Source organism: Crocodylus siamensis, chromosome 1 (assembly GCF_052110815.1).
Source record: "Crocodylus siamensis isolate JL-2025a chromosome 1, ASM5211081v1, whole genome shotgun sequence".
NCBI classification, from domain to species: domain Eukaryota; kingdom Metazoa; phylum Chordata; order Crocodylia; family Crocodylidae; genus Crocodylus; species Crocodylus siamensis.
This window is the reverse complement of record NC_143395.1, coordinates 188,652,767-188,666,248: the sequence shown is the minus strand read 5'-3', so window position 1 is coordinate 188,666,248 and position 13,482 is coordinate 188,652,767. Positions and strand designations below refer to the sequence as shown.

The following is a 13,482-nucleotide window of genomic DNA, read 5'->3' as shown; positions in this document are numbered from 1 at the left end:
GGAGCCAGCACCACTTCGCTTGGAAGTTGGCTCCAGATCCTAGCCACCCTGACAGTGAAGTAGCGCCTCCTGATGTCTGGTCTGAATCTACCCTCTGCCAGCTTGTGACCGTTATTCCTGGTCACTCCTGGCGGTGCTTGGGGGAACAGTGACTTCCCCACTGCCTGCTGGTCCCCTCTGACTAGCTTGTAACAGGCCACTAGATCCCCCCTCAGTCTTCTCTTGGGGAGGCTGAACAGGTTCAGATCCCGTAGTCTCTCCTCAAAGGGCCTGCCCTGCTGCCCCCTGATCATGCAAGTGGCCCTCCTCTGGACCCTCTCCGTGTTGTCCACATCCCTCCTTGAAGTGCGGTGCCCAGAACTGGACGCAGTACTCCAGCAGTGGCCTGACCAGTGCCGCATAGAGGGGGACCTGCTTGGACCTGCTTGAGATGCATCTGTAGATGCATGACAAGGTATGGTTGGCCTTCCTGACTGCATCCCCACACTGCCGGCCCATGTACAAACCTTTCAAAAACAAGGTTTGTATTATATTCAGGAAAATGTTGCATGTGAAAAAAATGTGGTTCTTTCCTGTATTTTCTAATGCCATCTAGTTTCTTACTTGTTTTTATGAATAAGCAGCTCCAAATAACACTTAGGAAAGAGTCACCAACAGGTATAAAAAGAGTAAACTTTGATTTTTGTGGTGATTGCTGTGCTTATCGAAGCAGCAAAATTGTCAAGGTGTTTTTTGAAGGAGACAGATGAGTACAACTATTTGTACGCCACCCCCAGGAGGAAGCTTACCACAGGCATTAGTGCTTACAGGGAATCTTTTCCCTACAGAGGGAATTTCCTCCTCCTTTGCAGTGCTGAATTCCAGAAGTAGATTCAAAGCAGGGGAGTGGGGGGTTGTGTAAAGATCAAATGGTATCAGTGCTGGTGGTTGCTATGCTGTCTGGTTCTTCAGTCTTTTTCTGCCTAATTTTGGTGTCAGGCCATTGTTGGAAGAGGGCGGAGCTGGAGGCAGGCAGTGAAGAGAGAACAGGCAGAAGCAACAGGGAAAATAGCAACTTTAATGGCAGGTTAGTAAAAGGAGCAGCCATGAAAATGCTTACAATTTCTGTGACTCAGTGATTAATTTCTGGCACACTGGAAAGGCATCCCATGCTTCTAAAGACTGAAGTTGATATTTTCAGTATCACTTATGGCTCCATTAAGCCCCCTACCATGCTGCATATGTTGTTGAACATATGGGGGCACTCCTTTTTAAACTCGTGTATTAGATGAGTTTTCAAGATACATGTGTAACACAATGGAGAGCTGGACTGATCCTTAGAAGCAAATAATTTCTGTTTCTGGACACTTGCGTGTTCTTTAAGCAGAAGCCACCTAATGGTTTACAGTGCTATTATCTCAGTAGACACTCCTGTGACCAAATCCAAAAAAACAGCATGATTTTTCATAGACCACTTTGTAAAAGTTATAATAAAATATATTAAGTATGTATTCAAATTGCCACGTAGCTTTAGTATACGGACACTCGTGTAAACTGATAAGAAATAAGCAGTAGTTTTCTAAAAGCTGGCCATGCTTTCCTAATAACTTTTTCCTGCAAAACATTTTGCTACTGGCATCTGGATACCATCCACTTTCTGCAGCAGTTGTACATAATCCCAAAACAGGATTTTGTCAGTGAAAAGTTACTAATGAGGTACCCAACCTGTTTATAGTGTATTTAAATTGATTTGGGAGATTATATTGAAGGATAAAGCTGGTGTGTTTTATTACTTGCAGAGATGTAAAATCACTCTGGGCAAGCACTTCATAAATTTAAAAAAAAAAATCCATTTTTTTGATGTGATGATAAAAACTATGCTTTGTGCAGCCATAGGTGTTCTATGAATCTTGCTCAGGAGTAGGATAAACACAGCATCCTATTTAAGAAAAAAAATACATAGTCAGTGAATTTTCTGTCAAATGTGCTGATTGCGGCAGCTTGCCCAGAGCTAAATTCATTGTAATAAAAACTCCTGGACTGGAACGTGGTGCCGTTTATGTTATTCGCCTCCTGAGTTGTTTTTGTAGTATATAAACCCAGAGCAAACAGCTGTCAGTTTGAAAACCTCTGAAGAGCCCTGTCACTAGGCGTTGCTGAGCTCTGTTGCTTCGATTCTTTGAAGAATATGTCAGCTGGGCCCTGGCAACTACCAGTGGAGGCTGGGTCTTAAGAAGCTGAAAGCATTGGATTAGAACAGCTTACATCTTTTGACTTTGTACCGGATCATTGGATTGAAATCGCTTTGATAGATGCTTTTTGAGGATTTTGTGTTTTTTGAGGTCCATGGAATTATATGTTGGGTTTCTTGTCCTTTAGTTTTGGACGAATTCTAGCAGCCGATTTAAAGCAGCATTAAGGCCGTAAAACCTAGACTTACCACATCAGGAGGGTGTTCCTGAAAAATTGAACAGAGCTCAAGATGCAGCTATTAAGTAAATCTCAGAAAAGCAATAGCCCTTTACAAATGAAATGATAGACTTGCTTCAGAACTAGTTGTACTGTCATGTGTGTGCAGCCTTGTAGGTTTTTTGGTATTCAGGAAACAGCATAGCTAGTTTGGCAAAGTGTAAGGTATTTTGTTTTCATTAAAATGAGAAAGCTGTACGCATAATATAAAATATTTTCTCCAGGTAGCATCTTCATTTAAATTTACCCTCCCTCCATTCCATTTTCTTTCATCTCTAATACTCTGAAAGCAAAATTGGCAAAGCATTTTTTTGTGCTCTTAATAATTTTTAATGACTAAAGTGATGTGTGTGGTAATAAAGTTAGTGATTGATTACACAGAAAACTGTAAAGCCTATGGTGAGAATTTTAATTAGGTTGTAAGTTCTGTTAATTGCTGCAGCATCAGTACTGTCTTTGGCCTACGTGCCTCAGGGTCTGCATATTGGAAATCGACGTACTTTCTGCTACATCTTTGTTAGTCTACATTGATTCTCAACCAGGGTGCCACAGCATCCTGGAGTGCTACGACATCCTTTTATGGGAACCATGGAGTTTTAGCAGTGTTAGGTGTGCAGATACTTGCACATGATTCACAAGATAAACCCAGAGATTTGAAATAGGAATCCATAATCTCAAAAACATTCTAAGTTGTTGTGGTCTCTCAGTTTGTTCCAACAGAAGAATTGTTCTGTTATTTTTCCATAGTCAAAAAAGACTGAAAATAAAGAACTGACATTTTCCCAGGGGTGCTTTGAGTCTTATAAGGAGGGTCTTTAATTTAAAAAGAGTGAGAACTACTGATTTAGAAACTGTAGAATATTTCCAGATTTCTTACCAGGCACCAGATTATCACCCTTAGTCAAACTGACTTGACTGGTAATAGATTAAGATTCAATTTCATGGAAAGGAATTGGATATACTGTATTTTGCAAGTCCTTTCAAATCAATGGAAGGCTTCTCACTGCTATTAGCAGACTTTGGATCAGACTTAAAGGCCTGGATCCTGTAAAAACTTAAAGGCACGCTTAACTTCCTTGTTTAACATAGAGTAACTCTACTGTTTTCAATGTAGACTTGTAGTGCAGTCAATTAAGCATATGAGGATTTTTTTTTGTAGGATAAGGCTTCTGTAATTAAATCATGTAAAATTTCAGAAAACCTAGAAAATTGTAGTCATTCAGAGTGTTGTACTTTGTGTGATGTGTTTCCTTCCCAGAAGGATTTTGATTTTGTTTTGTATAAATGGACATTATGGTACGTGGCTTCTCTTTCTGTTCTGCTTTTCTTCATATCACGTCACATTATTCTTGATTCACTCTTGAATTACATTAAAACATTAACATACCCAGGATTAGGATCATTAGACAAACTTACTAAATTTTGCTATAAAAAATGTAAGTTAATATTTTCTCAGTAATATATAAAGTTCTTCTGGTAAATAGAGCTAGACTGGAAGTGGAGATTGAATAAAGTATAGAGTACAGATTAAAACAAGATAGAGAAAAAATGTTAGATGCAATTCCTGTTATGTTTAATCTAAAAATATCTAAGGTAGAAAACTATTTCATCTGCTGTCTTGCTCTGTGAACTAAATACTCATTATTTAAACCACAAAGAGAGAATATCCGTGTGTTCCACAAGGTAGGATATTCTCAATTAATACTTATTGCAGGTGCTTTGGCAGGAGTTGGCTCCTTTTAGTGCTTTTATATGCACTTGAGGAATACACTAATCAATGCAACCTCATAATCTTTTAAGTCTTGTTCAATTATATGTTAGGCCTAAAGGCAAGCTTTATTGATGTAAATAAGCCTTAATAAACTAGCTGCTTTTGTTTCTAATACTTTTCATTTTTTTAAAGAGAGAAAAGTTACCTCCAAGTAAATTTTTTTCCAGTTCAGATAAACAGTTCAGTTTTTTGAGCCCACACAAGAAATGGGAGAAACAATATTGGTGGTAACTTTTTAAGCCTTGTATGACCCTTTTTTTTAGCATTATGTATCTGTAACCTCAGGTAATGCTTCTAGATTTTGCATATAAATTATTTTATATCAGCACTTAGTATGTGTTGGAGGAAGCTTGGGTTTGATTAATGAGAGTCAGTAGACAGGAATGGTGTTAATGATACTGAGTTAATGGTCAGTCCTTACATATTTGTTCTATATCCTAAACAATCAGCTTCAGCCAGCTTTAAGAAGAAAAAAAAAAAGCATAAATGAGTTTTACCGGGAGCTGCAGTCCTGTTGGATGATGAATGTGGCCCATACGTCACATGACAGTTGTGGTTTTCATGTATGTTGAGTCATATCTGTACATTTCAGCCTTTGACAATTTGTGTGATTTTTTTTTGTTCTACCTTTCCACCTCCATATTAAGCAATTGTAATCTTAAAAATTAAAATAATTCTGTTCATGACAAAAGACAGAATAAAAAGAGATACCTGCAGCTCTCTCATACTCCTTGGGCACATCTACACATGTGCTTTATGTGTCACTGTTTACACATGTGACGCTATTAGGCTACGGTTAACAAAGTAATTCTGCTGTAGGATAGCACTGCCCAACACATGTACTATCTATCCTGTGGCAGAGTTATTTAATACATTGGAACATGTGTGGACAATGACCAGGGTTGGCTGTGGCCCAAGGGCACTATAGTGTGGGGGCTGCCTGTCAGCTAGCTCCACACTGTAGCACCCTCATGCCCCAGCCAGCCCCTTGGCAGCACGTTGAGTTGGGGTGGTGCAGCTCTGGGCTGGCAGGCTGACTCCCTGGATCCCATTCCAGCCGGGGCTGTGCTGCCCTGGCTCAACATGCTTCAGTCCTAGGTACACGTAAATACTGCACCCAGGAGCAATAAATTCCAGTGTGAACTGTACTGGAGTTTATTCAGGTGCATGAACAGTATGTGTAGATGCACTCTGTCACCTTTTTTGACCTTATGAAAGAGACATTTTTAGGGGCAAGGTAGGAAGTTAACGAACTCCAGTAGAATTTTGCTTGAACTTGTTTCCATTTGGTCATCAAATGAACAGTGATAAAACTAATATAACTTTGGCTATCTGTAAGTAATTTGCTTTTGTTTGTACTGTATGCTGCACTTCAGTAACAAAAAAGGGTTTTAAGAAACAACATGAATAACACACAGTTAAGGAATCTTTATAATATAATTAATATTTTAAAAGACATTGGGCTCAGAGGTGCTGCATTATCAGCTAATACCCTGAAATTACTTCAAAATTATGTCCATTTATCTAGGTTGGCACTTTCTCAGCATGTGGATTTTAATCTTTTAATTACCAATTTCCTCCTTGTGGGCAGTAAAAAAATCTGTCAGGTTTTTAAAAAATAGTTTTCTCACAGTTATTTTACTAGGGACACCTTAGGTTATTAAAATTAGAAGAACTTAAAAAAATAATTCAGCTACTATAATTTTTCCCCCTGTTCACCCCTTGCTTGGAAAATAGAAATAGAGTATTCAATTTCACTTGGCTTATTAGGTCATTATGCTGCTGGGGAATTTTTAGCTGATTTAAGAAAAACTATTTTTACTGGATTGAAAAAAACAGAAATAAAGGGACATCTAGTAGAGGCTTATTTTCATAATAAGTACTTTTTGGGCCAATATTTTAAACAAAGTAACTTTATAAAATTTCTTATTCAATCTGGTTCTTTATCATAGCACTGGTACTTAAGTTGCAAGGGTTTTATCCTGCTCCCTTTTGAGTCAATGGAAAAATGCTTATTAGCTTCAGTGATACCATATCAAGCCTTTATTTATCCACCTGATTCAGTAATACTTGGTGATATGAAAAATGATGTAAATCAGACTCTCACATTCAGGGTCTCTCAGATCTACGTTTATTCATGCAATCAGTGTGTAAGGAAAGCTAAATTGATAACACTTGTAGTCTAACATATGCTGGAAAAAGATGTAAGGTAATGTGACTTATTTTAGAATCATCTGACATTCGCCTATTGACTGTATGTGTATGTGTACTTATGCTACTCCTACTTCAATGCAAATTATATTAGTTGAATCAGTGTAAACAAATCTATTTTTATGATATTCATTTGTTTTACCTAGTTTATTGTATCTATATACCTCCTTCCCCAACAAAATAAAAGGGAAACTGGAGCATCAACATAAAACAGAAACACCCTAACCAGTATCTCAGCCTAGCTTCATTTGCTAAATGTCTGCCCCAATAGTAAGGTTTTACAGCACTTTTGAAAGATGCCCAGATTTGGTCTATCGTTGACCTCAAGAGGGAGGACATTCCACAGCTGAAGAATGACTGCTGACAATGACCTTCCATATGGTTTCCCCAAGCAGACATGATGTATTGGTGGTATTTTCAGGAGGTTGCTCTTGGCTAACCTTACAGATTGTGATGGAGCATCTTCTCATCTAAGGGAGAAGGCAGTCACTTAGGTATATAGGGTCTAGACTGTTGGCCATATAGGTCAAAGCCATTACCTTGAATTGCATCAGTAAAGGTACTGGGAGCCAATGCAAATTCTGGAGCACTTGAATTATGTGCTTCTGGCACCCCATTGCTGCCAGAAGCAGAGTCACCACGTTCTACACAAGCTGCAGCTTCTGCATGGTTTTAAAGGGCAGCTCCACACAGAGTGCATTGTAGTAGCCCAACCTTGAGGTTAAAAAGATGGGCCACATCTGAATCTGAAAGTAAGGGCTATAGCTTTCTTACTAGATGGTGTTGGTCAAAGGCATTCCTAGTCGCTGCTGCCACCTGAAGATCCAGATACAGCAGAGGATCCAGGATCACCCCAGGTTTGTGAACTTGAGTGACAAGAGCCAGATCAGTGATAGGTGTCCCAAGACCCTAAGTCATGTGGTCTGCTCATTACCCTTATCTCTACCATAGCTTCATTTTTAGTTGGTTCAACTGTATCCAGTCCCTAACTGCAGACAGGCAGGGGGTAAGGACTAAATCAGCATGGCCTGGGGCAGATGAGAAGAAAGAGAGGCAGAAGTGGGTGTCATAAGTATACTGATGGCACTGCTCTCCTACTCTTGCAGCAGCCTTATATGCATATCTAGTATACAGAGCTGGACATGCACCTGATAGACACATCTATATCTAGTTATACTGATGAAAACCAGTGTAGTTACCCCAATATACCTCATACAATAGAGATAAGCCCTTCAACTCCATTTAAGACTGTGGGCAACATTTAGTACTTCTTGAGAAATAGTGGGAGGAAAGGTAAGGTTATTGCCTGGAAAGCCTGAGAGTGCCAGTAAGCCTAAAGGAGTCTGTGCTGGCCTAATGTATGTGTTGAGGTGGGGTAGCAAAAGATGTAAATTGTATCAGTAAGACCCCCTCTGGACTTCCTGAGACACTAGGCCAGATTTAAAGGAGAGTCTTTGTATGCACTGGAACATGAAAGCATTGAAAATAGAATTAGTTGTGCATCTCTTCCCTTCTTTTATCTTAAACTGTGGCTGTAACTAGGAAATCCGTGGTTACACAGTAGGTATGTATCTGGGAGGCATTGCCACTAGCTGGGATTAGAATTACATAAATTGGATATAACATTCTGATCCTATTAGAGTTTTTATGTTCTCTTTAATTTAAATAAATTTTTAAAATGATGCATAATGTATCCCCCCTGGGACTTCTGCAAGTGATGCATCCCATATTTGATGATTAAACAACATCAAGGAATCCTTATATTTTAACAGATCCAATTATTTGGAGTTTCAAATGCATGTATTGTTTCTCAGAATCCGGAAAAAGAACTGAAAGTACAATGTGATTTTCCTCAAGCATTATATATCCATCTTGTTCCATCCATCAACACATATCAAAGATCTTTATCTTCCCTTTTTTTACAGTGAAAAAGGTTGTATAGAAACATGACAGCTCACTAAACACATTAAAATGCTAGTTAACTAAGTTTTATTTTAGTAACACCTGTGTTTAAGTGGAAGAGATCTGCTTAAACCCTATTTTGTCCTGACCCTCTACCAGCTGTTGAATCTCACCCAAGATGAATGCCATTTACCAATTTTGAACCAGTCAGCACATTTTATTAGTTCTACTAGGACATTTTTATTTTTATTGATTATTTATTAGCTTCCTTACTAGAAGGTCATGGGGTTCAAATTACACAAGATGTTTTAGGCTCATATTACGGTAATGTAGTAATAGGTAGATTCTGTGTTTTTATTCCATTATATTGTCATTCTAAGACAACACGAAACAGCTGTGAAAAGGAAGCTTAATAAATTAATACAGTGTACCTCTTTAAGACTTGATTCAAATTCATTTCAGGGATAGTTTACAATTAAAGTTTTCTTGCTAGATGAAACAAGCATTTTATGGGGATGAGGTGTTAATTGTCATGAAAAACTTGGTATTGATGTGTTGATAATATCACAAGATGGGTATATGATGCTTAAGAAAGATCACACTGGTACCTGGCATAGTGGAAGATTACCAAAACTTAGAAAGGTTCTTTACCAGGAATCCTTTACAAAGGAGAAACAAATAAGTATAGGCACCATCTTTTTGCCTTTGAACAGAGTAAGTGAGTTTCAGCTCAGAACTGATGATCAGAGAATTACTAGAGTGGAACAGAAATGTACATCTTTTAAAATCAATTTTATTGAAATGTTTTGGTTCAGTGTATGATAGGAATGTCACACTGTCTGTAAATTTACACTGCATTAAAATAGCTGGTGTGGTCTGTGTAAGCTGATATTCCATCTCAAGCACTTGCTAAATGGATGCAATTCTACTTCTGAGCTAACTAGTATTACCTCATTTAGTTGAGAACAACATGTTCAATAAGTTTCTCATCTACATTTGTGGGGGTGGGGTGGGGGCAGGACGTGGAAAGGGGACATACCTATTTTGATGAAATAAGATAATAAAAATGCATGCTAAACTCTGAGTCACATCCTTGACATCGTTAAAGTGACACTGATGTTGTTGGCCCAACATTTTGTATAGTGTAACCCTGTTAGAACATCATAACACCAAAAGCACTCAAATAGCACAAGAACCTTTTCTCCAACAACTCAGCCCTCCAAAACTGGGGTTTGTATTTCAAATGGGGAAGTGATATTTTTTTCTTTGCTGGAATAGAAGCACAGAGGTATAGAAGTATGGAGACATTGTGCTGTAGTGGCTGCCAAAATAGCTGCTGCTTCTCTCTGGGTCAGTGTTAATTCTCACAGCTGCTGTTGAATTGGCAGTACCCGAATTGGCTGTGCCGCCAAAAGCTGATGCCAATATGACAGTGTCTGTGAAAGGGTTAATACTGTAGCTTTTGCCAGTAAGCTGGCTGAGGGCAAGTGAGCTGCTGCCTGCAGTTAGCTCCATGCATGGTTCTGGAGAAATCTTTTTTTTCTACATTCCAACTTTCCAAAAACAAGATGTGGGTCTTATTTGGGGTCCTGTGGCATGCAAGAAAATACACTCTGTGTGTGTGTGTGTGTGTGTGTGTGTGTGTGTGTGTGTGTGTGTGTGTGTGTGTGTGTGTGAGAGAGAGAGAGAGAGAGAGAGAGAGAGAAATTTCTTATGAAAACAACGTGTTATGGAAGATAAGAATTTCTGTCCCAGATTAGAAAAGTAGTTAATGCAGTGCCCCATCCTGTGTCTGGTAATGGTTGTTGCCAGCTGCTTCAGAAAAAGCAGCTTTGAACTTGGTAGTTAACTTTATGCCTGAAAAAATTTCCTCGTCACCCCAAATATATTAAAATTGGCTTATGCTCTAGAGCTCTTTTCTTCCCTCTTTCTGTTTTCTGTGTGGAAAGAGTTAATTAAGCAAGAATTATTTCTGAATGTAATGCTGAATCAGTTGATGATAAGGGCAGTCATATCTGTGTTGGTATGAGGTTAAGTTATGTTTAAAAGATGAAGTATCTGTGCCAATTATAGCTCCATTCTAAAACATGGCAAACAAGTCAGTGTTCGATAAATCAAGACAGGTAACATAGAGAGAAACACGAATGTATGTCCAGTTTTGGTCACAAAAGAGAATATGCAAAACAAGTTGCTTTTTACTTAACACATAAGCACTGTGTGAAGAGGTATGTCTCCAATCAATGACTTTGATAACAACTATTATTTTTATTGCTTTTGCTCCTGTTAGCAGTATATATTGTTTATAGAAGCAGTACAGTCAGTTAACAGTCAAACTAGTGTGCTACCAATTGAATTGGAAACTGGGTTCCAAAAGCAACATGTTTTGAGGGGGTTGGTGTTAAATCCTAAAGTCTGAAGAGTTTAGGTTATATTTACAGTGCAGATAGTTAAAAGAAACAACCTATACCTGAATTAAATTTGTTTTGGAAGTCATTAAGACAAAATGAACATGGCTGTATCTGTGCCAGTTTTGCAGAGCTAGTATTCTGGGCTCAAGCAGCACACTAAGCATTTATAAATAGTATTGTAAACACCAGAAGATAACATTAATAGTAAAGACTATAAAGTATCCTTGACAGAATCATTAAGTTGACTTTTAATGTACTGTGAAAGGTACTGATTAATTCTGAAGCATAAAACTTTAGACAATCATAAATAACATTCTTCTCATTCATACCTGAATTAAAAATTTACCAGTACACTTTAGAAAGAGAAGTAGACAAGTGTCTAATTGAGATAAATTTAATAGAGGTTCATTTTATTATTTTAATAGAGGTGGTATGCAAATTGGTCTATCCTAAAGAATCTCTGACTTACCAAGATTTGTATAAACTGTTATGTTTGAGTGATTGGAAAATGGTTTATACACAGAACTAGGGGAAAGCTGTAGTGCTCCATAAAAGAATATATTCTTGAACTGAAAGGCATGATTGTGAGTTGAACAGAATGGTATATACAGCTAAAAAGAAAAATTGTAGTAATAGTATAATCCATTTATAAGTAAGTTTTGTTTAAAAGCAATCTCTGCATCTGACAAGTGAACATGTTTTAACATAATGGATACTGAATAGAGGAATGACTGACTCACTACAACTTCACAGCTGCAGATGTATCATGTTTTGTTGCATTAGGTAACTCCAGAATCACTAAATTTGATTTTGGTTATGTGACTGGGTATACACTAGAGAGCAGAATTTATCCCATGAAATATTTACATCATTAGCAAGGTCAGGGGTAGCCACCCTGCAGCATGGCACAAGTGACACAGGCACCCTCTGTGTGTGGCACACAGCAGATCAGGGAGGGGACAGGCAGCACAGTACTAGATTGGGCAGGAAGCAGAAAGAAGAGCAGCAGATTGGTTAGGGGAAGGGGACTGGATTGGCACTCAGTGAGGGTTTGGGGATAATTTCTGGCAGGCTTGCCAAAAAGGTTGGCCCCCCCACTGACCTAGATCATGTACTGATGAATCACATGCAGGTCCTGTCTGGATATTGATAGCTTTCTATATAGTCTTTTTCTTCTATATTTTACAGTGGAATGATTTAGCAAAGCATGGGATCTTCATGTTTGGACAGGTGGGAAGAGGTAGGGTAGGGTGAGACCAGATAAGTTAAAAATAGTCACAGGAGAGATTTCCTGTGGAGTGTGTTTCATGCTATGGACTTTAATTTGCAGTGTGAAGAGTTAGGAGTTTTACAGTTAAAGAATGGGGTGTTGGTAAAGGACGGCGGGCTCTTGGTAGCAGTAACCCTGATTTTTGTTGGCTCTCAGATCCATAGAGGTCTGTAGGAAATAGTGTGCGCTATGCTCTATGACAAAACTTTGTCCTTTCTTGTTTTCTGTTCCTACTTCTTGCTTGGGGATTTTTTGCCCACAGGATTCATGTGGCCCTGTGTTTACTCATCTCAGGCTTCTCAGCTTTCTAGATTTGTCTTTGATAATGAGGCTATTTGACAAAAATGTATTTTGAAAATGAGTCAATCGCTGTTTAGAGTGATCTCCCCTTTTGTACTGACAGCCAAATGGGTGCAGTCATTCTTTCACTGGGGAAAGAAAAATTATTCCAGTAAGTGACCTTAGCAATGAAGCATAGTGGTTTCCCTGCCTCTGCAGACTCTAATCTACCCTGTATAAAAGGCACATCGAGAACTCCCCATAGTAGGAAGGTACTGTGAGGCTGATGGTTCACAGAAGTGTGTTGTTCCACATCTAAAAATAAGGTGCAAGAAAATAAGGGTTTGTAAGTCGTAGGTACACTTGAAAGATTAGAGGGGTAGTGAGGGATCTGAAGGAAGTGTGCTGGAATATTGAATTGTCATCCCCTCCATATATATCATAAGTTGTCTGTTTTAGGATCTCTTCCAGCTATTGCTAGGGAAACATCTGTACCAGTTTTAAGGCTTTTGGTAAAGGGCCATCCACAGTGCATTTGATATGAAGTTGTTGATGTTTATTCTAGGCATGCTCTATCAAAGGTGCCATCCAAAACATTAATATAGGTATTTGTCTTTTTTTTGTTGTTTTTGAAAAGAATTCATACTGTGCTGTACCTAGAGACATCCTTCCAATCTGTCTTTGTACTTCCGATTGATGAATACAAACATTCATTAGACAGCATATGTGCTTTAGAGGGCTGTTGATCCATGCTTTGCCTGCCTTCTGTTGTTGACATAGTTCAGAAGTTAAGTGACAACCTGTTTTCAAAGTGATGAAGCAGTTGAAGTTCATGACCTGAAAGGTAATTGTCTCTGATGGGCTTTCTTATTAGTGCACAGGCATATGAATAACCTATGTTTTAATTTCTTAACTGCTTTCTGTGCACTTCAATTAGGAAAAGCAAAACACATTGTTCTGTACTTATTTTTAAATTTTATTCATCAATAAGACCAATATTTTATAATTAAGTATGTATGAAAAGAATTTTACCGTTTTGTCATTGTTTTGATTTTTTTAAACGCTGAATACACATAGCGTTGGATCAAGGCACATACAAGACTAGCCAAAGGGCGTACAATGCACTTTGGTTTTTTGTTGAAAAAAAATGAATGATTATGGCAACAAAAATAGTGACTTGGGTTTTAAACATT

The 13,482-nt window shown here is 38.3% G+C and overlaps 1 protein-coding gene across 1 annotated transcript in view; it reads left to right on the top strand.

The window, feature by feature from the left end:
* The window catches only part of MACROD2 (mono-ADP ribosylhydrolase 2), a 1,497,602-nt gene that overhangs the window by 191,789 nt on the left and 1,292,331 nt on the right, over positions 1–13,482 (top strand). The gene's annotated exons all lie outside the window — the stretch shown is intronic.